Raw genomic sequence first — 27778 nt, 5'->3', positions numbered from 1 at the left:
TGCTGGCTTCAGGGTACACACTGCGGATTGCACCATGTGAGCTCCAGGGGTATTGAATCTCCTTTTGTCCATGGTGTAAAATCACATGAGCATGAATGACATATGTAGGATTCCAAGTAAGGATTGAATTCAAAACTGGGACACTGTCACTTCTTCACACATTTCAAAGACCAGATCAAATGACATGCTCAAGTCGATGCATCTTGGAGGAATAATTATAAAGTTTCATATAAGGGAATGGAAACTGGGTGCTAGTGGCTCATGACTGTAATCCTAGCTACTCAGGAGGCTGAGATCTGAGGATGGCAGTTCAAAGCCAGCCTGGGCAGGAAAGTCCGTGAGACTCTTATTGCCAATAAACCACTCAGAAAACCGGAAGTGGCACTGTGCCTCAAATGGTAGAGCACTTGCCTTGAGCTGAAGACCTCAGGGAACAGCACCCAGGCCCAGAGTTCAAGTCCCATGACCAACAAAATAAAGTGAGGGCGGGGCGGGGGAATGGATATGAATAGGAATGGAAAAATAAATCTTACTAACACCAGGCCTAATGGTTCATGGCTGTAATCTTAGCTACTGCAAAGGCTGAGATTGGGAGGACTGTAGTTGCAGACTAGACCAGGCCAAAAAAACAAAACAAAAAAAAAGTTTGTGAGACACCATTCAACACATAAGGAGTAGTGGTACACACTTGTAATCCCAGCAACAGGGAGGCCATAATTAGAAGAATAAGGGGTCTGAGGCTCAACCCAGGCAAAAACATATGACCCTACCTGAAAAATTACTAAAGAGAAAAGGAATAGGGACTTGGCTCAAGTAGTACAGCTCTACTACCTAGCAAGTGTGAGGTCCTCAATTCAAATCCCAGTAATGTCAAAAGAGAAGGAAGGAAGGAAGGAAGGAAGGAAGGAAGGAAGGAAGGAAGGAAGGAAGGGAGGGAGGGAGGGAGGGAGGGAGGGAGGGAGGGAGGGAGGGAGGGAGGGAGGGAGGGAGGGAGGGTCTCCTAAAGGTCTCTAACACCTCTCAATAACTCCCTCCTGAAAACCAAGCTTTTGATATATGAGCCTTTAGGGGACACTTACCTAAACCTAAACCTAAACCATAGCCTAGAGGCTCAACATTTCTGAGTTTAACAAGAGAGAATATGTACTAATAATGCATACCTTTTTGACCTGTCTCACATCTGCTATTATCTCATTGGCCAAAATAAATCTTCACTGTGCTCATATTCAGAATATACCAGGACATAGATATACAGTGTGTAAACAAATTTGAGTGTGTCGCTGCATTGTTATATGGCATAGTTCCTGACACACAGCAAGCATTCTGTAATCCCAGTTTAATAATTAAATATTGATGATTTGTCAATTGTATCTTGCTGTCAATTATGCACATTTAAAAGCTTCTAAACTGTTGGGTGCTGGTGGCTCACGCCTATAATCCTAGCTACTCAGAAGGCTGAGCTCTGATGATCACAGTTCAAAGACAACCCAGGCAGGAACGTCCGTGAGACTATTCTCTCTGATAAACTACTTTAAAAAGGCCTTAAGTGGCACTGTGGCTCAGGTGGTAGAGTGTTAGCCTTGAGCACAGAGAGGCTCAGGGACAGAGCCCAGGCCCCGAGTTCAGGTCCCAGGACCAGCAAAAAAAAAAAAAAAAATCTAAACTACTATTGACAATTAGATTACTGACTTCTATCGTATTGAGGTCTCTAATGATGTACCATTCACAACAAATTAATATCAAGGGCATGGTTTCCATATTTTCAGATGCTACACCGTGTCTGAGAGTAACATATTGATTGGATGGTATAATTAAAATCCACAATGTAGTATCTGAAAAGGATAATTGGTAAGAACCTACATTGAGTTAGTAAACATCCATTTAAAACATTTAGAATGAAGGGCCACACTTGTCTTCCAAGTCATTTGAAACAACATCCCAGATTTGAGATTATTCTGAGTTCAATTAGAGCCCATAGTATATGTCCAATAAAAACACAAAACTAAAATTTTAGTCTACATGGATAGATACCTACTACCATCATCAGAGAGCGTAAGAATATATTCCAACCCTTTCCCATAATTGTGTATGCTCCATGCACTTGGTGCAAATTATTAATTGCCATGGAAAGATGGTCAAGATGAAGATTGATTTGGACATAATTTCACATGGAGAACAGTTGAGAGAACCACAAATGCCTAGCCTAAAGCAAAGAAACTTGTAGGAATATGGCATTGGTTTTTAAAATCTGAAAAATTATGTAGGAGAAATATCAAACAAGTTGTGATGTTCCATCAGCTTCCTAAAATTAGAAAGCCAAAGGGAAGTAAATATTTACTGCATGGAAAATGCTACCATTTGGATCTGGCTGGCCCTCAAAGGCCCAGGTATTAAAAATATTGGAAAATGGTGGAAGCTTTAGGATTTGGAGCCTAGGGGGAGGTCTTTAGGTCATTGGGGTTATGCCCTCAGTCTCTTCCTTTTGTGTCATGATCCTTGGCCATGAGGTGAGCAGCTCCCTCCACTACTTCTTCCTTTCTATTATATGCTTTCTCACCACTGCCCCAAAGCAACGGAGCCAACTGATCATTAACTGAAATCTCTAAAGTAAACTTGATTTTAGGGAGCCAGAAATAAAGCTTTTCTCTTTATGAACTGATTATTTCAGGTACGTTTTAGATGAATGAGAATCTAAGAACAGGAGGCCTCAAAATGAGCTACAAATCAAATGGAATACATAGTAATGAGTGCCTGATCTCAGTGTGTGTTCAAGTAGACAGTGCTTCCTGTCTCTTAGCGATGTGGCAAAAATACTTTTAATTTGGAGGATGGTTGAGTCTCTCCCAGACTAAAGGTTATATGTAGATGCTGGGTATGTATAGGAGGGAATGGGTCTAGATTGGGGGTGGGGAGGAAAGATACTATTTTCACTTGATATGAGTTAATTAGAAAAATAATATTCTGAGTACCAAACTGAATAGAAAACTAAGTCAAGGGTTTTCCTTTTCCTGGAAGCTGAATTACTGATAAACATTGCCAAATGAGACTCACAAATTGTTTTCAAATAAAGAAAGCAAAAGTAGAAAGTTTTCTATCTTAATTATTTTTTTGTACAAATTCTATTGTTAGCATACTCATGAGTTTGCTCTATCATTCCAGGAAACTGTATGATTTTCTCCTTTTTTCTTCTTTCAATGCAGTGATTTTTTTATCCCTTTATTACTGATAAAAAGCAAACATTTATTTTCAAATTGTAAAACCACTATTATCCTTCTAGTAATTAATTCTATTTCTGTGGCTGTGGTTTGAAAGTACTGCTTTTTCTATCTTAGAATACAAGCAAAACTGTTCTCTGTGATGTTAAACACAAGAATAAAATAAATAAGTTCTGTTCACTGTCAAGATTTATCTGTTTCAAATTTTTCTAAAGCACAAAACATTATTAATGAAGCACTTAACATTAAAGTTCCAACAGCCTGGTATAAAAACGACAACAATAATCCACTAGATAAAGAGAAACATGGGAAATGTTTTTAGTGGAAGCCAGAGAGGGATTTATGCACTTTTAATGAAACTTTATGGGTTCCGAGTTCCATTATTTTGTCAGGGATATAAAGAAAGGGAAATTGAGTAATCTTTTTAATTGATTCCATAGAGTTTAGCAAACAATTGGGGGGATCTGGGGATGAGTAAGAGTTAGAGTGGGTAAGAGCAAATTTTCGTACTAAATTTATAAGCTGAACCTTAGAGATCCAAACAAGTACAGCAATAAAAAATAAATAAAGAACAGAGACACCATCTTGCTCCCTACTGGTACAATTACAAGAAATAAAGAGGCCATGCCAGAGAAAAAGAGTTGATGGTGAGCTCAAATTTAGAAACCCACTGGATAATCTGTGTTAGCAGAAAAGGAGAGATCTGTCAAGGCTGTCCCTAATGGGAACTGAGTTTGTGCCAAAGCCTGGTCTAGGAGAAGGGGAGGTTGAAGTCTGAAATGATAATCAAGGCTTTTCAGTTTAAAAGAATGTATAAGGCGAAGCAGGAAGGATGCCTTTGTGAACACAAAGCAACAGAATAAAGAACAGGGTTTAAAAAAAAAAATAAAATAAAGAACAGGGTTTTTTTGTTGTTGTTTCATTTTGCTTTGTTGGTGTATAGGGGGTTAGAAATGTATCCAAGACTTGATGATCAAATGTTAGATTTATCTTTTTGTTCCCCTCATAGATCCTCATCTATAGAAATGAAACACTTGATTCACCTGTTTATGGGACATATGTGTGGAATTTAATACTTCAGTGAAAAGGTAGAGTCTGAGCACTACCAAATTCTTCAAACTAAGAGCCAAGAGCTGATACAGATGAAATAACTGGCTATGGTTTAAAACCATATTTTTCTTATGAAATCTGATTCCTCCATTTAATAGGCTTATTGGCTCCAATAGAAATCATAGAGTTAAGCCCTATACATACAGAGTTCATAGGAATGTCATCTATCTCAATAGATACTGATTTTTATGAAGGACTTCTTTCCACAACTAGTAAATGTGCTATTTGCTGTAGAGTAGATGTAACTTCTGGTGACTTACAAGCAGAAGGAATGCCAAAGCAGACATTTCATGTTCTCTATGCTAATTTACATGACAGAAATTTTAGATAGTTCTCATTCATGTTTTTCATCTTTATCAGTCAGTGTACTCCCAAAGAGAAAGAATTGATTGGTGATTCTTGCGTTCTTTTAATGTGGTAATTCTTTTTCAAACATCAAAACATTTTTAATCATCAAAACAGAGACTCATACCTATAATCTCAGCTACTTGGGAGACACAGAGATTTGAGGGCATAGTGTGAACCCAGCATGTGTAGTTAACACAACCATATCTCAACCAATAAGCTGCGTGTAGTGGTACATGTCTATAATCCACATATGTGTGAGACATACATAGAAGGATCATGGTTTAAAACTGGCACTGGACAAAAACACTAGACCTGAGACCCTACCCATAAACAAAGAAAAATAAAGGCGGGAGTGTGGCTCAAGTGGCAGAGTGCCTACCTGACAAGCACAAAACCCTGAGTTCAAACCCAACTTTCATAGGAAATAGCATGATTGTTGTACTGGGTATTTTCCATTTGGCCTTCATACTCAGTATGTTGTGTTCCAGGAAATTGCTATATGTATGGAATAAGTACACTTAGCTTTAGTTTCCAGTTTGGCCACTAGGGGGCACTGGCTAGACAGAAAGGAAGGAGGGACAAGAGATTACAACATTCTGTTCACCCCACCTAACTCCCTACATGGAAGGACATCTAATCTGATCTGATTTCCTCCATTGAAAGCTGTCAGTCTAGCCTTTTTACCCTCTTCATACTGTCTTTAACTCCAGATTCCAATAGCAGTTCCCTCCTCTCACCACTTTCTGTAGTTACTCCCTCTGGGGTGTGCCAAACCTTTATGTTTCCCTATACTCTGATTATTCATTAGGAAACTTACTTATTAAACCATCCGTAAATAACCCAGTTTGATTTTTCCATCTTAATATTAAATTATTTCAATTCCTAACAGATTTACTAAAATATGAGAGACAAAGAAAATAGGCCTTAGTTTAAGTTGCCCTAACAAATTACCTTAACCTACACTATTTAAGAGACTCCAGCTTCTAATCATAACTGTTTGAGAGGTGGAGATAGGAAAATAGGGTACAAACCCAAAACACAAGCTCATGAAGGTAAGTGCCAGTGGCTCATGCTTATAATACTAGCTACTCAGGAGGCTGACTATGGTCTGACACTAGCACAATCAGGAAAGTCAGAGAGACTCTTTATCTCTCCAATTAACCAGCAAAAGGCCAGAAGTGGAACTGTGGCTCAAGCCTTAAACAAAAGAAACTAAGGAACAGCATCCAGGCCCTGAATTCAATCCCCAGTCCTGGCACACACACACACACACACACACACACACACACACAATTGATGACACTCCATCTCAATCCTCAACCAAGGAATGGCTGGGCACATGTCATCCCCAATGACAATGGGAAGCATGAAATAAGATTGCAGTCCAGGCTCTCTTGTGTATAAAGTGAGACCCTACTTGAAAATAACGAGTGGACAAAGGAGGCTGGCACTCTCTCATTTAAGCCACACTGCTATCTCGGCGTTTTGCTGGTTAAGGAGACAGAGTCTCATGGAATTTTCTGTCCAAGCTGCCTTGAACCATGATCTGAATCTTGCTGAATCTCAACAAGGACTACAGATGTGAACCACTGGCACCCAACAATATCTTTTCATCGGAGCACTAATCTCATTCATGAAGATTCCTTTCTCATGGTTGAGTTATCTCTCAAAGACCTCACTTCCTAAGGTTATCACACTGTGGATTAGGCTCCGACGTGAGTTTTGAAAAGACACAGCACTGCACTGGTAATGCCATAAATGCAAAGATGGAACTTTTAGACTTGCACTTTTTAGTAGCAACTATGAAAACATTGCTAACGTTTAATGAGAACTTACTCCATGCCAGAAACTCTAGTAAAGAATATACACAGAGCCTCAAACTTAGCCCTGTCAAGATGATTGTGACCATTACTCAGAGGAAGACAGACAAACGTTAAGTGACTTGCTCAAAGTCACATAATCAGTCAAGCCAGGACTGAACTCTAAACCAAAGAAATATGACTCCTGGGCCCAAAAGGATTAGCAGAGAAATTACACCTTTATATACAAAAATTTGAAAAGAGATATTTACAGTGAAATGTATTTTTAAAAGATGTATTTAATGAAGCTTCTAGAATATATAAAGTTGCTAAATATTAAAAGTAAACATACTGACTTCAATTTTAGCAGAGAGAACTTTACAAGGATATGAAAAGAAAAGCAGTATGAGAAATAACCCTTTAGAAAGGTAGATTTGGAGGAAATTAAGGATTATTCAAAACATCCTGTCTAAAACTATATTTTTCTCATATATTTTCTCATATATTTATATATTATATATTTATTATACATTGCATATATTTATGTTATACTTACATAAATAATATAACAAATATATAACATATGAAATAAATATACATAATACATAATATAACATATAATATAAATATGTAAGTATAACATTATAACATATGTATGTATAACATATTATAATGTATGTAAGCATAACATATAACATACTATAAATATGTAAGTATAACATATTCATATTCTACTTTATTTATATAATAATATTTTATGATAATATTTATATTATATGTTATATTATATATAACATATGAAATAAGTATACAAAATACATAATATAACATATAATATAAATATGTAAGTATAACATATTATAACATTATAACGTATGTAAGCATAACATAATATAACAAATATGTAAGTATTACAAATTTATATTTTATTTATATTTTATAATATTTTATATATTTTATAATATTTATAATATAATATAATATTAATATATTTTATAATATTTATATTATATGTTATGTATTTTGTATATTTATTTCATATGTTATATATTTGTTATATTTATTATATTTTTCTTATATATTTTCTCATATATTTATGTGTGAGCTGGGCCTGGTGGTACATATCTGTAATACCAGAATTCACGAGGCTGAGTCTAGTAACAAGCATAAGACCCTGAATTCAAATCCTGGTACTGCCAAAAGAAAATAGTAACAGCCTTAGATTATGTTACCTCAGTTCTACTGTTGGCTACATATATTGTTTGACCCAATGCAAAATGAAACTCTGGGGGGCCTTTGTACCAAAATCACTAAGAAATTTAAGATAGCAGCAGCAGCAGATTAAACTAAAGCCTTCTAAAACACAGCACCCCATGAAGCTGTGTAGTTCTCGAGCCCATGAAGCCAGCCGTGCCCATAGCCTTGCTATGTTTCGTAGTTATATTTCCAGTCCATGAAATTACTTGCATGTTATGTTCTTTCTTGGATTCTTTTTAGGCAGGGACCAGTGTATTGATTGGCACATTCAATTCTTTTTATTAAAAAAAAAATATTAGGTCAGGCACTGGTGGCTCTCACCTGTAATCCTAGCTACTTAGGAGGCTGAGATCTGAGGATCACAGTTCAAAGCCAGCGTGGGCAGGAAAGTCTGTGAGACTCTTATCTCCAATAAACCATTCAGAAAACTGGAAGTGGCATGGTGGCTCAAGTGGTAGAACTGTAGCCTTGAGCTGAAGAGCTGAGGGACAGCGCCCAGGCCCAGAGTTCAAGCCCCACAACCAACCAAAAAATAATAAGAAATAAAAAGTGGATAGATAATAATATCTAGAACTTACTGTTAAGACTAATGTTTCTTGTTGTTTTGTTTCAGTACCAGGGTTTGAATTCAGTGGCTCACACAAATGCTCAGCCTGATTGCTCACAGCTGGCACTCTACCATGTGGACCAGGCCTCCAGTCCAGCACTGTGCTGGTTAATTAGAGATAGACTCTCCTAGATTTTTCTACCTAGATTGGTTCTGAGCTGAGATCCTCCAAGACTCATACTCCTGAGTACCTAAAATTATAGGTATGTGCCACTGGCACCCAGTTGAAAAGTGGTTCTTTATAAACAAATGCACACACTTTTTTTTTTTTACTGTCCGTTCTTTCATTTGCATCCAAAGTTATGGCTCTCCAAAAGCATTGCTATGCACGTTGGTAAATCAGTGAATGGAATAAAGTCCCTGACTCTATGAGCTGACCATCATTGGGGGAGCTGTAATCAAGTCTTAGTCTTTCCTAGTGAATTTCCAGTTCTCCTGGAAACTGAGGATGTTTATAGGCTTTTCCTCCACCAAATATTAGCATACTAAGCACATTATCTTAAAGGAGCAAATATTTCTATTTTTATTTCTTTGAACAGCAAAATGAAAAGCCACATTCTAATATACAATGATCTTGTTCTTTTATTTTAAAAAATTTTTAATGTAAAGGCAGGAGAAAACTTCAATGTGTAACTTAGGCAAATCATTTAGATATGATGAGAGAGATGTTTCCACATAACTCATTAACTCATAACTAACCAAGGGCTTTGGCAACTTTTACATGTACCTTAGTCAATCACTATCATACTGAGTAAGCATCAGGATTATATCTAGACCATGCTTAACAAAAATAAACTAAAGCTTTTTCATTCAATGTGAATGTGAACACTAATTAGCAAAAGTGAGAAATACATCCAGAGCTGGGAATCTGAGTACTTAAGAGCCTGCATTCAAATAAGCATGCCTCATTATATATATATACATATAATTTATTTATATTTATATATTATATACTTATTTATAAATGTTGTACATTTTTGTAATTTAGGGAGGGGAAAGGATATAGCAGAATGCTTAAATGGGGATGCAGGCTGACCCATTGTGATGATGAGATGTACAAATAAACATACTTAAACCTCCCTGGTCTGGCCAGTGAACGAATTAGTATATGTTGGAAAAACAGTACATCACTTTTATAGACTGTAAGCTTCAGAACTAGAAATTCTGTGATTCTCATTCCAAATTAGAATTCCTAAACTCTTCTCACAAAAAAGGCCTACAAAACCTTCTCAATCCTTTACATGCTCAGCACAAGCTGTGCCTCGCTCTCATCCCAGTTAGACTTTAAATAAAATATAGTTTGAGAATTTCTCCTCATATATCACAGGCCCAACTCAACTCCTTGAAACTTGAAGTTCTTTTTTAAGAGATTGCAATATCTCAAAAGATAAAATAATAATTCAGTAGAGAATGACACAGGAGTGAATGGCTACTGGATGTTCAATTTTCAAAATGTACAAGTACTAAATATTCACAAGGCCCTAAATTCTAAAATCCCAGACCCAGTCCAAAAAGTACTCAGTACTGATATAGCTCCTTACCTTACCAGCTCCACCTTAAAATCCTTAGGAGTGGAGATAAGAGGGGATTTAGAGAGTTTTTCATAACTGGGCTTCCTTGATCATTTGTTTTTCTTGTCAGTTTGGGATACCATAACAAGATGCCAGAAACTAGGTGACTTAAATAGCAGAAATTTATATCTCAGCGTTCAGGAGACTAGGAAGTGTAAGATCAAGGTGCTAGATTAATCAATTTCATTCTACCAGGACCTCTTATGCTGACCTGTGGGTTATCTACCATCTTACCCTGGGTTCACATGAACTTTCCTTTGAATCAACAGAGAACATTCTCTGGTTCTCTCCTAATAAGGGCACTATTACATCAGAAGGATCCTACCATCATGATGTCACCTGAATATCTGCACCTCCCAAAGAACTCACCGCCAGATACTATACTACTGAAAGTAAAGACTCTACCATGGGAATTTTGAGGCGAAACAGTTCAACCCATAGCCCTGTGGGTCAAAGCCTAGTCTCTCAACCCTACACATAAAAGATGAAGAGAGATGCCTTGTTAATAAAATACTTCAATTCTCACACGTAAGGAATTTGATGTATTATTACATTCAATACAGAAAACCAAATTATAAAGTTCAGAGAGATGAAATGACTTTACTCCAAGTCACCAAGCTAGTAAACATTGCAGGATTCAAACTTTATCCCATTTAGCTCCAGTACTATAGTTTTTCTGAGAGTCCATAGTGCCTCTGTAAACATCAATAGTTACTAGCGAGCTTATTTAAGAGTGATTAAATCCAAAGAAGACAGCTGACACCTCCAAGGTCACGGGAAACCACTTTGAATCAGGAAGTCAATGTTTATATTTCATAGAAGCACTTATAGTTGGTCAAAGAGCATATGCTTGTATTTGCTCTTTAATCCATAAATGCGCTCTGGAAATTGGATTTTTTAAAAGCTTAATTAACATGAATTCAGAGAAAAGGGAATTGTAGAGTCTCTGAAGCTATTTCAATACTGGCTGTCATTTGGCATTCTTATTCTGTTGACTGTGTGATTTTTCATGTCTTTAACATCAATATCATCTAGCTTAAGCAGTAAGGACATCAGTCTAAATTATTGTGTACAGCCAAGTATAGTAGCCAGAAAAGAAGTGGCTCAATAACTGATCAGTACCTAGAAACGTCACTTGGTACACCTTCAAATACTTGGCTGCTGAGACTGAAAAATCTACAGATAGATGTGTCTTCCTAGGGTTGAGAATCATGGGATTAAGAGTCAGATCCTGTATCCTTATTTCAGCATTTTGTTATTTTCCTTCCCCTCTCCAAATTAGAAAAATGTATATACAAGATTCAGGACACCAGAATCAAATACAGTGAAAACAGGGGTTATACTGTGGGGGAAGAACATACAAAAGAAACAATAGTCCATTATAAATACGTTAAAAACACTAGCAAGAAAGAAAAACCCACTTGTGTGGTTTTTGGAGTTCATTTCACTTAACATCATCTTATCTGGTCATATGTACATAGTTTGTTACCTTTTCTGCTTGTCCCAGACATATACTAGTTATTGCAAATAAGGGAAACCATGAGACCTATGTTTCTTTGGGCCTGGCTTACTTCACTTAATATAATTTTTTCCAAGTCTTTCCATTTCCTAACAAATGGGGCAATGTCATTCTTCCTGATGGAGGCATAGAATTCCATTGTGTATATATACCACATTTTCTTGATCCATTCATCTACTGAGGGGCATCTGGGTTGGTTCCATATCTTAGCTATGGTAAATAATGATTTGATAAACATAGTTGTGCTGGTAGCTTTAGTATGGCCTTTTTGTGATCGTTTGGGTAAATGCCCAAAAGTGGGATTGCTGGGTCATAGGCGAGCTCTATGTGGAGTCTTTTGAGGAATCTCTATACTGGTTGAACAAGTTTACACTCCCACCAACAATGCAGTAGAGTTCCCTTTTGGCCACATCCCCTCCAGCATCTGTTGTTACTAGATTTCTTGATTATACCCATTCAGATGTACAAGACACTATGTTGAAAATGAACTTTACGACTTTGGGGGTGGGGGAGGGAGGAGTGGTGAAGGGGGGAGGAAAGGGATGGAAGGGTAAAAACAAAGGAGGAGGCAACAATGCTTGATAAGAAATGGACTCGTTACCTTACTCATGTAACTGTAACCCCTCTGTACAGTATTTTTACCAAATATATATATATATGTATATATATATATTTATAGACTCAGAGATCCTCACCCCTCTTTGCACCTTGACCATATATCATCACTCCCTTGAAACTTTACTTCCCCCAAACACCCCAGTTTAACAGGATAGGGGTCCACAACTTTTTTGATAAAAAATCAGATAGTAAATGCCTTCAGCTTTGCAGGCTGTATGGTGTCAGTTGTGACAATTCAATGCTATTGTTGTAACATGAAAACAGCTCTGCCAACGAGTAGACAGACATTCATGGCAGTATTCCAATAAAGTTCTATTAACAAAAAAATGAGTGGTGGCCCAGATTTGGCCTGCAAGCTGTAATTTTTCCCACTCCTACCCAGGTAAATAATGTACTTTTCCTTGACATTTCTGTGATGAATGGAGAAGAGTGTTTACATCACACACTTTGCAGAAAAACTCAAAGCCCCCATTGAAATTCTCATTTCTTTAAAGTCTATTTATAGTTTTCCAGTAGCATGAATTCTCTCTCTTTTTTCTTTCCTTTTCTATTACAAATCTTTCAAAGATCCTGATACTCTCCAGAGTCTTCAATTCTTGCTCAGAAATTGCAGGCCCAATGAAATAGTTAACAATATTCATAATCCTTTATGTTTAAGTGGGTTGGGAAGGTGACTCAGTGGTAGAGTGCTTGCCTAGCATGCATGAGGCCCTAGGTTCAATTCCTCAGCACCACATAAGCAGAAAAAGCCAGAAGTGGTGCTGTGGCTCAAGTGGTAGAGTGCTAGCCTTGAGCTGAAGAGCTGAGGGACAGTACACAAGCCCCGAATTCAGGACCCATGACCAGCAAATAAAAATAAAAATTAAAAAAAAACCAGTTTAAGTATTAAAGCAAATTTTTTAAAAAAGCAGTATATGGAAGCACTATTGTTGAAGTGTGTTTGTATTTACCAAAGTTCTCTGCAAGAAAAGAACTTATTGGATATGCATACTTGTACACATAAATGCATTCATACCTCTGTGCACATGTGAGAGAGTGATTACAAGGTTCTCTGGAAGAACAGAACTTGTTGGATATACATACATGTATGCATACATACATACATACATACATACATACATACATACATACCTTTGTGCATGAGAGAGATGTGTGTGAGAGAGAGAGATTACCTTTTTGGTACCAATGGAGTTTGAACTCAAGGCCTCATGCTTGCTAGGCAGGTGTTCTGTTACTTGAGTTATGTACCCCTGTCCAAAAGGGACAGGCTTACAGAGTTATAGAGGTGGAGAAGTCCTACAATCTGCAACCTGAACAACCAGGGAAGCTTATAGATAAGTTTAGTCTGAGGCAGAAATCCTGATAATCAAGGGGATGTATAGTATAACTCTCTGGCCAAAGCCTTGAACCAGAAGCTACAATATCTGAGGGCAGATGAGTGTCTCAGCTCAGACAGAGAATTTGCCCTTCCCCTATCTTTTTGTTCTATATAGGCCCTTAGTAGATTGAATGATGCCTACCTACTCTGGTATAAACAAATCCTTACTCAATCTACTGATTTAAATTCTGGCCTCTTAGACACATGCAGAAATACTGTTTTATCAGCCACCTGGGTATCCCCTAGTTTACTCAATATGACATGTAAAATTAAATATTACTGTGTTCTCTTATTTTTTTGGTTCTGGTCCTGGGGCTTGAACTCAGGGCCTGGGTGTTGTCCCTGAGCTTTTTTTTTGGGGGGGGGGTCGGGTCGTGGGGCCTGAACTTTGGGCCTGGATGCTGTCCCTCAGCTCTTCAGCTCAAGGCTAGTGCTCTACCACTTGAGCCACAGCAACACTTCCGGCTTTTTTCTTTTTGCTTATGTGGTGCTGAGGAATTGAACCCAGGGCCTCGAGCGTGCAAGGCAAGCACTCTACCACTGAGCCACTTCCCCAGCCCCCTGTCCCTAAGTTTTGAGTTCAAGGCTAGTACTTTACCATCTCACTATCACCACTCTACTTCCAGCTATTTGGTAGTTTGTTGGATATGAGTCTCATGGACTTTCCCACTAGATCTGGCTTCAAATTGCCATCCTCAGATTTCAGCTTCCTGAGTATGTGGAACTAGAGACATAAGCCTCTAGCACCCTGATAAGCATTACTGTGTTTTTGAAGGTATTTCCCTCTATTGCAGGATTATGTTAAAAATAAAATGTCATCTGGGAATGTGGCTTAGTGGTAGAGTGCTTGCTCAGCATGCATGAAGCCCTTAGTACCACATAAACAGAAAAAGCCTGAAGGGGAGCTGTGGCTCAAGTGGCAGACTGGTAGCCTTGAGCAAAACAGAAGCTCCAGGACAGTGCCCAGGCCCTGCGTTCAAGCCCCAGGACTGGCAAAAAATAAAATATTTAATTGTCACACAAAAAGTGTTTTAGATCATTAAAATCAGGGAAATACAAATGAACAATTTTTATACCACTGTATACTCACTAGAATAAAGAAAATAGAAAGTATTGATAACACTGATATTAGATAATACATGGCTAGCCTGGATATAAACTTTTATGGCTACTTTAGAAAAATGTTTAGCAGTTTTGGAGTAATTGTCTGTTTACATGTACCCCATGACCCAGCAATGGCATCCCTATTGCTTATCCAATGGAAATGAGACTCATAGGTCCACATGTTGAACATACATTTTCATAGCAGTTTGATTCATAATAACCAGGAAATGGTAATATCTCAGGAAATGGTAATTGTCAACAAGAGAAACTAGTATATTCACTTCATAAAATAGTATTCAGCAATAAAAACAAAATGAACATGTATCTGCATGATAGATTCAAAGCTGTAAGAAGCCAGTTTCAAAAGAAGAGTGCAAGCCAGACACTAGTGGCTCACATCTGTAATCCTAGATACTTAGGATGCTGAGATATGAGAATCATGCTTCATAATGTACCCAGGCAGGAAGCTTCATGAGACTCTTACCTCCAATTAACCAGCCAAAGGCTGAAAGTGGAGCTGTGGCTCAAGTGCTAGAGCACAAACATTACTGAAAGACAGCACTCAGGCCCTGAGTTCAAGCCCCAATATTGGGGCACACACACACACACACACACACACACACACAAAGATTGAATGCATATTTTATAGTCCATTTGTATGAATTGCTAAATGGACAAAACTAACTTATTCTAATAGAAATAAAATCAGTGATTGCTAAGTGGTAAGAAGATTACTGAGAAAAAAATAGAGTAGAATAATAGAAATAGTAGAAATTATGGGTTCTTAAATGATCACAAACAAGGCTGTACTAAAACTACCAGCACAACTATGCTTATAGCAGCATTATTCACCATAGCTAAGAACTAAGCTATGGAAGCCACCCAGATACCCCTCAGTAGATGAATGGATCAAAAAAATGTGATATATATATATATATATATATATATATATATATATAATGGAATTCTATGCTTCCATCAGAAAGAATAACATGGCCCCATTTGTTAGGAAATGGAAAGACTTGGAAAAAAGTTATATTAAGTGAAGTAAGGCAGGTCCAAAGAAACATAGGTCCCATGGTTTCCCTTATTTGCAATAACCAGTATACATCTAGGATAATCTTACCAGACAAGCAGAAAAGGTTAAAAGCTATATACATGTGATCATATAAGACATGCTCAGCGAAATGAACCCCATATAGAGACACAAGAGGTTTTATCTTTGTTGCTGTTGCTTTTAATGTACTTATAATGTACTATGTGATATTTTTTGTTTCTTTGTATATTCTTCACCCTGTTGTCACTGTATTTGATTTCAGTGCCCTGCATCTTGTATATACATTTTTCTAATTGGAGGAGGGGAAGGGAACTATCAAAATGCTGAAACAAGGATACAGATTGACCCATTGTAACAATGGGATGTACAAGATACAAGACACTATGTTGAAAACAAACTTTACAACTTGGGGAGGGGTGAGGGGAGGTGGGGAGGGAAGGGATGATAGGGGAAAAAGCAAAGGAGGGGGTAACAATGTTCAATGGGAAATGGACTCATTACCTTATTCATGTAACTGTCACCCCTCTATACAGTATCTTTACAATAAAAATATATATTAAAAAAGAAAGAAATTATGGGGCCTTAATGCCAGTTTGCTACAATGAATTGAACAGTATACTTCAGAACAGAACATTCAACTGTATGTATAGTCGAGCTTAATACAAAAGTCAGGTGGGCTTTCCTTGAGGACGGGGGGGGGGGGTGTATTTCAGATACTCTGGTTTCTCTTCAGATCATATAAATCTTTCGCCTTTTACAAAAACTTATTTTTAATGTATTTACTTGACATTTTAAAAGTTCCAAAATGATTTCTGCGTGACATTTATCACATCTGCATTCCAAGCAGTGAAAATCACCAATAGAAAGGTAAAAGGATAGAACATGTGCCTGCCATCTGACGCTTTCTAAGGAGACTCACATCCCACCTCCATATTATACTAGAAGAGAAGTAGAGAAATAAGCACATGCACTATTTCGCCAAACACTCTCTAGGTAGAATTAAAGCTGTGATACAAAGAATGGTTAGACAGATATTGGTTGTCCCTATCTGTTGAGCCACACTGTAAAAAAATAAGTGTGCATGAACAGTTTCTTACACAATTTCAGGGCATCAAAGATGCCTCCACTATACCTCATTGGGCTTGAATTCAATAATAAACATCACTGTTCTTTTCAGTGTGAGCAGCTAGTTGTTACATGAATAATATTGCACAAATAGCAAAATGCATGGCAATGGGCATTTTATTTATTTATTTTTTGCCAGTCCTGGGGCTTGAACTCAGGGCCTAGGCACTGTCCCTGAGCTTCTTTTGCTAGCTCTCTACCATTTGAACCCCAGCACTACTTCTGGCTTTTTCTGTTTATGTGGTACTGAGGAATCGAACCCGGGACTTCATGCATGCTAAGCAAGCACTGTACCACTAAGCCACATTCCCATCCAGCAATGGACATTTCAAAAACACCAAGTTAAGTAAAACATACCTTTCTCAACGTGGTGCAGATGGCTCATGCCTTTTACCTTGGTTACTTCAGGAGTCTGAGATGGATCATAGTTAGAAGCCAATCCAAGCAAAAAAGCCCATGAGTCTCATCATCGATTAACCAGCAAAATGTTGGAAGTGGCAGTGTGGCTCAGGTGGTAGACTGCCTGCAATCCTTGAGCAAAAAACCCAAGGTGAGAAAAGAATCTCATCCTTCTGGAATAAATGTTGATTATGTTTCTCAAAAACTACAATGCTTTGACTAGCTTATTCTTTTTTAAAATTATATTTTATTTTCTTTAAGCGGTTATACAAAGGAATTACCATTCTACCATTCTTCCAATTTCTGAATACAATGTATCTCTTTTTTGCCAGTCCTGGGACTTGAACTCAGGGCCTGGGCACTGTCCGTGAGCTTCTTTTGCTCAAGGCCAGCACTCTATCACTTGAGCCATAGCGCCACTTGCGGCTTTTTCTGTTTGTGTGGTACTGAGGAATCGAACCCAGGGCTTCATGCATGCAAGGCAAGCACTCTACCACTGAGCCACATTCCCAGCCCAATACGAATGTATCTTTATCGATGTTACTTCAACCCTTTCATCATTCTCCCCCATGCCTCCCAAACTAACCTCTCCCATCAATTTTCTTAACTTCATGGGATATGCATTGAATTTTATTACTGCATTCTCACCCCATTCTTCTCTTCATTCACCTTCTCCTTTCCCATTAACCTCACCTTTCAAATAGCAGTATTTATTTTGATAGACTATGAGTTAGTTGAACAGCATTCATTTTGTTGGACTGTGAGTTAGTTGAACAATATTTAATTTTGCTACCATCTTAAATTTGCCATGTGTGAATGTAAGAAGAGAGGCACTTCACCTAAGTGTACATTCTACTTGCACACTTGATTTGATGACATTAGTCTGCAGGTGTCTCTACTTCAATTAATTGCATAATGGTGAACTGCATAATTTAACTTGGTATAAAACTGAAGTGTTCAAATAATAGTCTCTTCAATATAATTATTCCACATAAGTTGGAATGATGACAAAATGTTGTCCTTTATTTTTTTCAAATAATAGCTTCAAGTGTGTTCAAGCTTAGATAACACAGAAATTGTCAAAAAGATATGACAAATACCAAATAAAAGTGATATTAAAACTTTCAATCTTTATGTAATTTCCCTCCATAGATTCACAAACCACTTTTCCTTTTACACTCCCAGTGTCCTGCGGCTTTGTTTTCTGTCTGATTTGAAGAACAAGGGAAACACAGTACCATAAGGAAAACCATGTGTATACACACACACACACACACACACACACACACACACACACACACACACACAGAAAGAGAGAGAATATTTTCTACCTAATAAGTTGATTATTGATTTGTAAAACTACACTAACATTTTATTGTAATAGCAAAATAAGATGAAAATAATCCAACAGAGAAAATATACAACCTATGCCACACATTGTATTCAAACACTGATTTGAAGGAACTTTTTTTGGGTCCGGTCGTGGGGCCTGAACTCTGGGCCTGGGTGCTGTCCCTCAGCGCTTCAGCTCAAGGCTAGCGCTCTACCACTTGAGCCACAGTACCACTTCCGGCTTTTTTCCTTTTTGCTTATGTGGTGCTGGGGAATCGAACCCAGGGCCTCATGCATGCAAGGTAAGCACTCTACCACTGAGCCACCTTCCCAGCCCCTTGAAGGAACTTTTTTGTCTGAGATTGGGACTTAAACTCAGTATCTGATGCTTTTGCTCAATAGCTAACACTCTACCACCTGAGCCATGCCTCCAAACCCTTAAGGAACTTTCTTGCTTATAAACTGACCTCTTGTGTGAGTAGATACTGAAAATTAAATATCAATGTCTTGCTACTAAATCCCAAATATAAAAATGCTATTTTTACAAAATGCTTAAATAGGGATACAGGTTAATCTATTGTAACAATGAGATGCACAAGACACTATGTTGAAAAACGAACTTTATAATTTAGGCGGGGGGGGGGGGGGGGGGGGAGGGTAGAGGAAGGGGAAATGTAGTTGTGGAGATGGGAGGGAAGGGAGGATAGGGGAAAAACAAAGGAGGAGGCAACAATGCTTGATAAGAAATGTACTCATTATCTTGCCCATGTAACTGTAACTCCTCTGTACAGTATTTTCACAATAAAAAAGTATAAAAATACTATTTTATCTAAATGCTATTTATATTTTATTAAGGAAAATGTTATTTTTAGCATCAGGATGCTAAATTAACATTTCATGTTCTATCATGTTTAGTTTTCTTTATTGAGGATGTGCTCAATGATGAAACCTTTAGTATAATATTGCTGTGATAGACTAACAGCAGTCTTCTATATTCTGATTCCTGGAATCTATGATTGTTGCTGTACGTGGCAAAGGGAAATTATAGATTTGATTAAGTTAAGGATTATGAGATAGGTGCATTTTCTGAGATACCTGAATAGACTCAGTACAATCAGAACAGTCCTTATCATGTGCAAATGGAAGCAAAGACAGTTGAATGTGACTTGTTGCTGATTTTGAAGGTGAAGGGAGAAGAGTCCACAAACCAGAAAAGACAGTGAATTCTGGGAACCTCTAGGAGCTGAAAGCATCAAGGAACAGATTTTTTTCTAAAGCCTCCATCAAAAGCTAGTCCTGACAATTCCTTGACTTCAGCCCAGTGAAATTTATTCTGTGTTGCTGACTTCCAGAACTATAAGAAAATAAATTTGTGTTGTTTTATGTTGCTAAGTTTACCATGCTTTATTACAGTAGCAGGATAGCAAAGTGATTTCAAATTTCAAAATTAGAGTCTAGAAGACAGTATTAACACACCACACACACACACACACACACACACACACACACACACACACACACACAAGATGAAGAAAACGAGACAAGAAGAGAAGGAAAATATTAACCCAGCAAATGTGCATAGGTATGGACAAGTTAAACATCCAGCTATGACTTGAAACTCCTTTATTATGCTGTCTTTATTATACTGTCTCATGTGGACTCTCAAAGCCCATTTCACCATGTATTGTTCCTAATTTTCTCTCCTGTTTGTAAAGGGAAAAAAAACATAATGTCTTCTGTCACATGCATTTCAAAGGGGAAATATTCATTTATTTTTGTTTGTTTAGGGTTGTTGAGGGCCTTGGACATATTAAGCTAGCACTCTACCATTCAGTTATATCTTGAGTATATCTATCTATCTATCTATCTATCTATCTATCTATCTATCTATCTATCTATCTATCTATCTATCTATCTATTGTGGTACTAGGGTTTGGACTTAGGGCCTCACTACTTCCTCAGATAGTGCTCTATCACATTAACCACACCTTAAGCTCTGTTTCCTGTAGTCATTTTGGAGATGTCCTTCAGTGAACTTTTCTGTCTAAGCTGGCCTAGAACCCAGAGCTTCAGAATCTCAGCTTCCTAAGTAGCTGGGATTATAGGTATGAACCACCCTTTTGTTCTAAGTAGGCTGTTTGTGGTTGAATATTGTAAGATTTAAGAAGTGCTGAATTAAAAGATAGCTTTCGATATCTTAAAAGCATATACTAAATCCATTAACCAAAAAGTAGGACATTTTAACACGATTTTTCACACATCTGCCCAATGTGTATGAAGTTGGGGAAATTGTGAAATCCCTGCAAGGTCTTGGATTCTATGGGAGATGATCAGATCTTTCTCGATATGATCTTTATCTCAGTGAAATATGATGACTACCACCAGTGAAACTTTAACAATTTCAATGGATGTATAAAAAAGAAGTTATTGGAAACAGCAGAGAATTTTAAACTTTTCCAAGAACTGCATTTCGACATTACTCTGGTGATATAGTGACATCTAGTGGTCAGAATCAGAAATTAAATTCTAAAGTAAAGGCACAATGACAAGTAAAATGGATGGGGGGTGGATTAATACAATTTTTTGGTGTAGTATTTTGGTGTAGTATTCCCCATACCAATAGGGACAAAACAGTTTAATTTGGAAAATACAATCTCTCTTAAGGAAATCAAACAGGGCACTGCAAATATTTCATTCCATCAACCAATTATTTTACAGAGAAATATTTTACCTTTGAAGTACAGATATCAGAAATTTGATTTCTTATTTTCAAATAAAAATGGAAGAAAACACCTTTTTCCATTTAGTGCCTTGAGCAGATGCTCTTTAAGCCTCTGTTAAGAAATGTTGGAGATGGAGTGTGGTGAACTTTTTTACCCAGTATGACCCATCTCCTCCAGATCTCAGCCTCCTCAGTACATAGGATTATAGGTCTAGTCCGTGCTCACCTGGCTCCCAGTCCTCTTGTTTCTAAGATATACCCATACATTCTCTCTCTGTCTCTTTCTGTCTCTGTCTGTCTGACTCTGTCTCTCTATCTGTCTGACTGTGTCTGTCTGTCTCTGTCTCTGTCTCTCTGTCTCTGTCTCTCTCTGTCTCTCTCTTTATCCCAGAAGTGACTTCTAAGTGGACAATTATACACATAACATACCTTCTCTCTCTCTCTCTGAGGTCTATCTGTGCTACAGATATGAGTCCTTCCTATGCAAGGTAACCCCCATGAAAGCTCTCAGTCAAGAGGTCAAGATGCAAAAAGATAAATATATCTGTGTCCACTCCTCTCAGTGAGACCATTCCGCATTGTTTTCTACACCATCTCTCAGGGATACCTTGGCAGAATGGAATTCCAGTCGTTCATTACAATACCCCCTACCGTTTATTGTCTTCACTGTATTCCTTAACTCTTTCCACATGCTTCCGGTGGCACCATCCCATAAACTATGTGCACCTGAGGAGATTTCAGAGCGATTCAAATGAAAACAGTCGGTTGTCTCTGCTTTAGGCACATGTATGCATGTATTCAAAAATGAATTGTGGACATTTACACTAATTTCATTAGCAATACATCCAAATAAAAAGACCTAAAACAGGTCTAGAATATTTTGGATTTGCTGCAACCATAAAGCATTTTTACAACTGCTTGCAGCCCTACTGACATTCCCCTGTGAGTTCTCTTTATAGAAATGGAAGTTCAGCTGGGTGCTGGTGGCTCATACCTATAATCCTAGCTTCTCAAGAGGCTGAGATCTGAGGATCACAGTTCAAAACCAGCCCAGGCAGAAAAGTCTGTGAGACTCTTATCTCCAATAAACCACTAGAAAACCGGAAGTGGTGCTGTGGCTCAAGCGGTAGAGCGCTGGCCTTGAGCTGAAGAGCGCAGGGACAGCGCCCAAGACCAGAGTTCAAGCCCCACAACCAACAATAACAAAAAAAAATAAGAAAAAAGAAAAAAAGAAATAGAAATTCAACCTAGGGAATTGGTCACACGAAGGAAAGAGGGTACCTCTACTGCAGAGATTTTTCTATCCTAAAAGTTTGCATGGGAATTTGAACTGGGTGCAAGGAGCTGGTTGAAACAACTGACAGCTAACTCACTAACTACTTAGGAAATAATACATTATGATTGTATTCTTGAAAGCCCAAACATTATGAATACATTTTTTACAAAACCTATTTACCCAAGAGCTGTTTTTCCTTTCTCTTAAAAAAAAAAATTTAATTAACAATTTTCCTTCACTTTCAAGGACACACAAGACGCAGATAGAATGGTAACTATCTCTATATTTTACCCAAAACAGAACCCAGCCCGGGAAGTAATATGAAAGAAGGGGAGATGGAGCTAGGAAGCACTTTGACCATCAATCACATGTAAATTTCAAGCCCTGGCCACAACTTTGTATCAAGTGTCAATTTATTCTGGACTGATGCAAATGGATGGGGGACAAGCTGTTTTATATTGGCATGTAGAAAATTACAAAATAAATCTCCAATGTATTCACCCAAAATCCGGTCACAAACAAGTCAAACATGCTAACTACAGCATTTGACTAATTGCACTTCATAAAGCAAGTGACGCTGACACAGCCATGTTTACATTTTCCTTTGAAAAGAAGAACATTTTCAAGTCCCCAAGTACTAAATGTATGAAGGTTAACATTCGTTAAAAGCTAAAGAAAAGGATTTATGTGCCCCAAATTCCAGAAAAATAAATGCCTGTTTTAAACTACTATATATTCTAAAATCTAGTTCTTATCTTGAAATCCAGGGGTGTTTCTGTATCTCATTGGATTTCTGAGTTCCCTGGTATCCTTATATCTGCAAGGATAACAACATTAATCATGAGGCATCCTGCCTACTATTATACGTGTTATTTTGTTCACTGCATATAACAACGTGATATGGTTACAGTTATTATGATCAAACAAATCATTATGCTCAATGTGTTATTATGAATACATGTACTAATTCTGAATCTTTAGAAAGTTTGCCCCAATTCATGTCAGTCTGACCACAAACTCAAGCTCTCATATCTGGTATCAGCCAGCTATTGCTGCATAACCAATAAGCATAAAATCCCAATGGAGAGTAATGTTAAACATTTCTCACAAGACTTTATGACAGCTGAAATGACTCAGGTGGTCTTAGTTTGGCTCAACTGCGTGACTCTAAGCTACAGACTGGATTGAGCTCTGTTCCCCCCCCCCCCCCACATGTCTCTCAATCATCTTTAGTTTGCAGACTAACTGGACCATGGTATTCTTGTGGTGATGACAGAAAGGCAGAGGGTAAGTAGAACACACAGGGCCTAATTAGGTTTAGATTCAGATTTAGCACTTACATCCTATGAACCAAAGCAAGTTAGGGACCGATCTCAGACTTTAGGAATATGGACATCTATTCCTCTTTTAGTGAAAAGACATACAAAGTTACTTGGAAAGGGTAGGGAGACATGAAACAGTATAACACTGTAAACAAGAATTTAACAAGTCTTCCTTACTATGTCAGTGGGCTCCCATAGTGGTATGATCTGACATAAATACGGTGAGATAAATGTTTTTGTGTGAGATAAATGAAAAAAGGGATGTCAAAAGATATTAAATCTGGTCAATTAATGAAGACAAAGCAGACATGGTGCACAGCTCACACCTATCATGCCAGCATTAAGGAGGCTGAGACAGGAGGATCACAAGTTCAAGCCTTCATCTCTTAGGAAAATACAAATAAAGATACAGGTACTTTATTTCCATTCTGAAAACCTGAAACCTAGCATAATTGGTATTATGTATTATAGAACAACCATGAAACAAACAGATTTCTCTTGGCCATTGCTCTTCTTTACTTCTAATCCTATCTATGTCTATCTGTGTCTTCTGTCCTCACAAGAAAATGATCCATCCTTGTATCTCATTCCTTGCAAACTCTGCCTTCTGCATTTCAAGACTTAAGTCTTTGATAGTTAACAATCCCTAAGATAGACACACCCAAATGGATTTTTGCTTAAAGACACCCCCATTTTAACTAGTGACTCCTGAAGATGTTCCATATCAGCTAAAAGAATGGTTCCTAAAAAAATGTGTAGAGCGCTGGGAGTGTGGTTCAAGGGGCCTAGGAGGCACAAAGCCCTGAGTTTAAAAAAAGTCCCAGTACTGTCAAAAAAGGAAATCTGTACAAGCAATTTTTTTTCTTCATATAAATTTGGAAATTCAATTTATGAAGATAATAGTAGAACCATACTATTGTTCGTGTTTGTGTGTGTGTGTGTGTGTGTGTGTGCGTGCATGCGTTGCTCCTGGACATGAACTCGGGCTTGGGTACTATCCCTGAGTTTTCTTGCTCAAGAATTGCACTATACCACCTGAGCCACAGTTCCACTTCTGGCTTTTCTGGTGCTTTATTGTAGATGAAAGTCTCACAGACTTTTCTGCCTGGGCTGGCTTTGAACCCTAATCCTCAGATCTCAGCCTCCTGAGTAGCTAAGGTTATAAACATGAGCCACAGGCTCCCAACCTATTGCCCTTATTTTTACTCAAGTTGTATTTACATAATTGTAAAAGTCAACTCTTAGCAGTTGACATAGAGGGCAGGAACGAAGGAAATCCCCCACTGTGTTCCCTTGGTATCCCTCATACCTCCCTTGATAACCTCTAAAGTTCCACAGAATCCTCAGGTACCAAGACACACAATTTGAAAATGCATGGAAATGATTGTGTTATGGTGTAGTAACTGTTGTGCCTGAAAAATGAAAAAATGATATAAGAATCAGCAAGGGGAAAAATGAACAGAGGAGGAAAAGTTGGCCTTGAAAAGCCATTGGCTACTTAACACTAGAGAAAGACCTAATTATGTTGCCATTCTTGAAAGCACCTTTAGACAGGAGGAGTGGAGAGGCAGGCAAAGCAGTAAGGAGTTTTTTTGCAACCACTCACCAGCTATTAAAATAGATCAAATAAACTGTACAGTTTAGTTTGAGGACAGAGGAAGGATTTCTACCAGATTACTCCAGGAGGTTTATAATGCTGAAACAAATGGTATACAAAAGATAATCATATATAAAAGATGTTCATATATGTGAGAAAATTGACAATTTTTAGTTCCTGTGATGTTGATACCTAGTCCCTCTAAATAAGGGGGTAAAAAGTTTTTGCTAGTTTTTTGTTGTTGTTGTTGTTTTGTTTTTGATACTGGAATTTGAACTCAGGGGTCTTTTGCTTGCTAGGCAGACATTCTACCCGTTGATTCATGCCCCCAACCCCTTTAGGTTTATTTCTGGGATAGAGTCTCACATGTATACCTCAGACAGCCTATAGACCATGATCTTCCTATTTATACTTCCTATGTAGCTGGAATGACATGGATGTGCCACCACACCCAGATTTTATTGATTGAGATTGGATCTCATTAACTTTTCCGCAGGACAGCTTTGAATCATCATTCTCCTAATCTCAGCCTCCCAAAGTAGCTAGGATTACAGATGTGAGCCACCATGCCTGGTAACAACAGAACTCCTGTCTGTCTTCAACAGAAATTCTTCTATATAAAGTTGCCTTCCTAGCATCACTAAAAGGAACTTGAGTTTCATTAGGCTTAAATATTCTGACATCACAAGCAGAAAAGGTCAGATACGGTGATGTTAGGAAAATGAACCCTAAGATATGTATTTTAAATGTTTTTTTCTTTCATGCATTTGTTTCTAATGCAATTATAAGATTATTTCTTTGTTGCTTTGTATGTCCCTCCCCCACAGTATAACCCCTGCTTTCACTGTATTTGATGTCAGTATAATTTGTGGAGGGGAAGGGGAAAAACAAGTCGTTTAAGTAAGAATACAGGTGGACCTATTGCAACAATGAGAAGTACAAGTTGTCATGTCGAAAACGAACTTTACAACTTGGTGGGGGGGCGGATTGGATGGGGGGGAAGGAGGATGGGAAGGGATGGGAAGGGTAAACAAAGGAGGAGGCTACAATGCTTGATAAGAAATGTACTCACTATCTTGCCCATATAATTGTATTTTCACAATAAAAAAAATATTCTGACATCATGATTTATTTCTGAAGATCACTTTGTCACATGTGTGTCATGCAAAAGATTATACAGATGGCTAGAAATAAAATATTAGAATTCCATGACCAGTTTAGGACAGCATTTAATGGTCAGTATTGGTAGTACAATGAGAACCCACTATTGAACCCAGCATGGTTGCACATGCTCATAATCACAGCACTTTTGGGGGACGGGGTGCTGACAGAAGAAAGTCATGCGTTTGAGGTCAGCCTAGGTTACGTAGCAAGGCCCTGTCTCAAAAAGAAAAGACATCTATAATTGGTTGCCAGCACCTTGGTACTCAGTATGTTTGACAGATGTATGAATAAAAAAGTAAAGACATCAAGGAATATAAATGGTTTTTTGTAATATTTCTGTCTTCAATGATAAGAAAATACTAATGACCTCCCATATTTTTTTTTATTTTTAAAAACAGGAAAGAGAAAGGTACATATTTTGTCATAGTCTCTGGTTATTTTTCACCTTTTCTCTCCTTTTGATAGTTTCCTGGTCAAAGAACTATTTTGCTCCTTTAGAAAGGGGAAAATGTTTCAATTCTTCGAAGAGCTTATGAATTAAGTGCTTTCCTCTTCTTGCAACTTTATGAGGAAAAATGATGTTTAGGAGTAAACAGAATGTGGGATGAGATTCATACACCCAGAATAAAATAAGATGAGAAAAACCTGATGGCAATGATGGCAAAGCATTGTGCAAATAAATGATCATTAACACTCCTACGGTTACACAGTTAAATTCTATCCACGGAAAAAGATCTGACTCCTATAATCCTCCCCAAATGAAATAAAACTATGATACAATATGTCAAAATTCAGTGAACATTTTTACGACCCATCAGTTGTATCATTGCAAATCATTAGACAGAAGATTTTGATGAACATCAACTTCTACATCAAGAAATATAAATGAGCCTCCATTTTTTCCTTCCCTTTGTTCTCACCTTCAAGTTGTTAAGGTCTTTGAGAAGAATAAAAGATGACACTTCAGTAGCTCACAAATCAGACTTAACTGTTCCCATGTCAGTTTGAGTTTAGAAAAGATTACTTTCATCTAACAGTCCTCTCAGATACAGTACTACACTGGGGTACTATGTCACCTCAAGAAGTGACTTATACCACATCCTTCTAAATTTTAAAATATTAGGGAACACTGCTCCTATCCATCTCCATGCTTTTAAAATAGCTCCCAACAGTGTCTCAATGGCACGAAGAACAGACAAAGACATTTTCCTATTCCCTAATGACCTACAAGCTTAAACATTTAGAAAAAGATTCAGAC

This window comes from Dipodomys spectabilis, unplaced genomic scaffold (assembly GCF_019054845.1).
Source record: "Dipodomys spectabilis isolate Male_0828 unplaced genomic scaffold, ASM1905484v1 ptg000156l, whole genome shotgun sequence".
NCBI classification, from domain to species: Eukaryota; Metazoa; Chordata; class Mammalia; order Rodentia; family Heteromyidae; genus Dipodomys; species Dipodomys spectabilis.
This window is presented reverse-complemented; position numbering follows the sequence as displayed.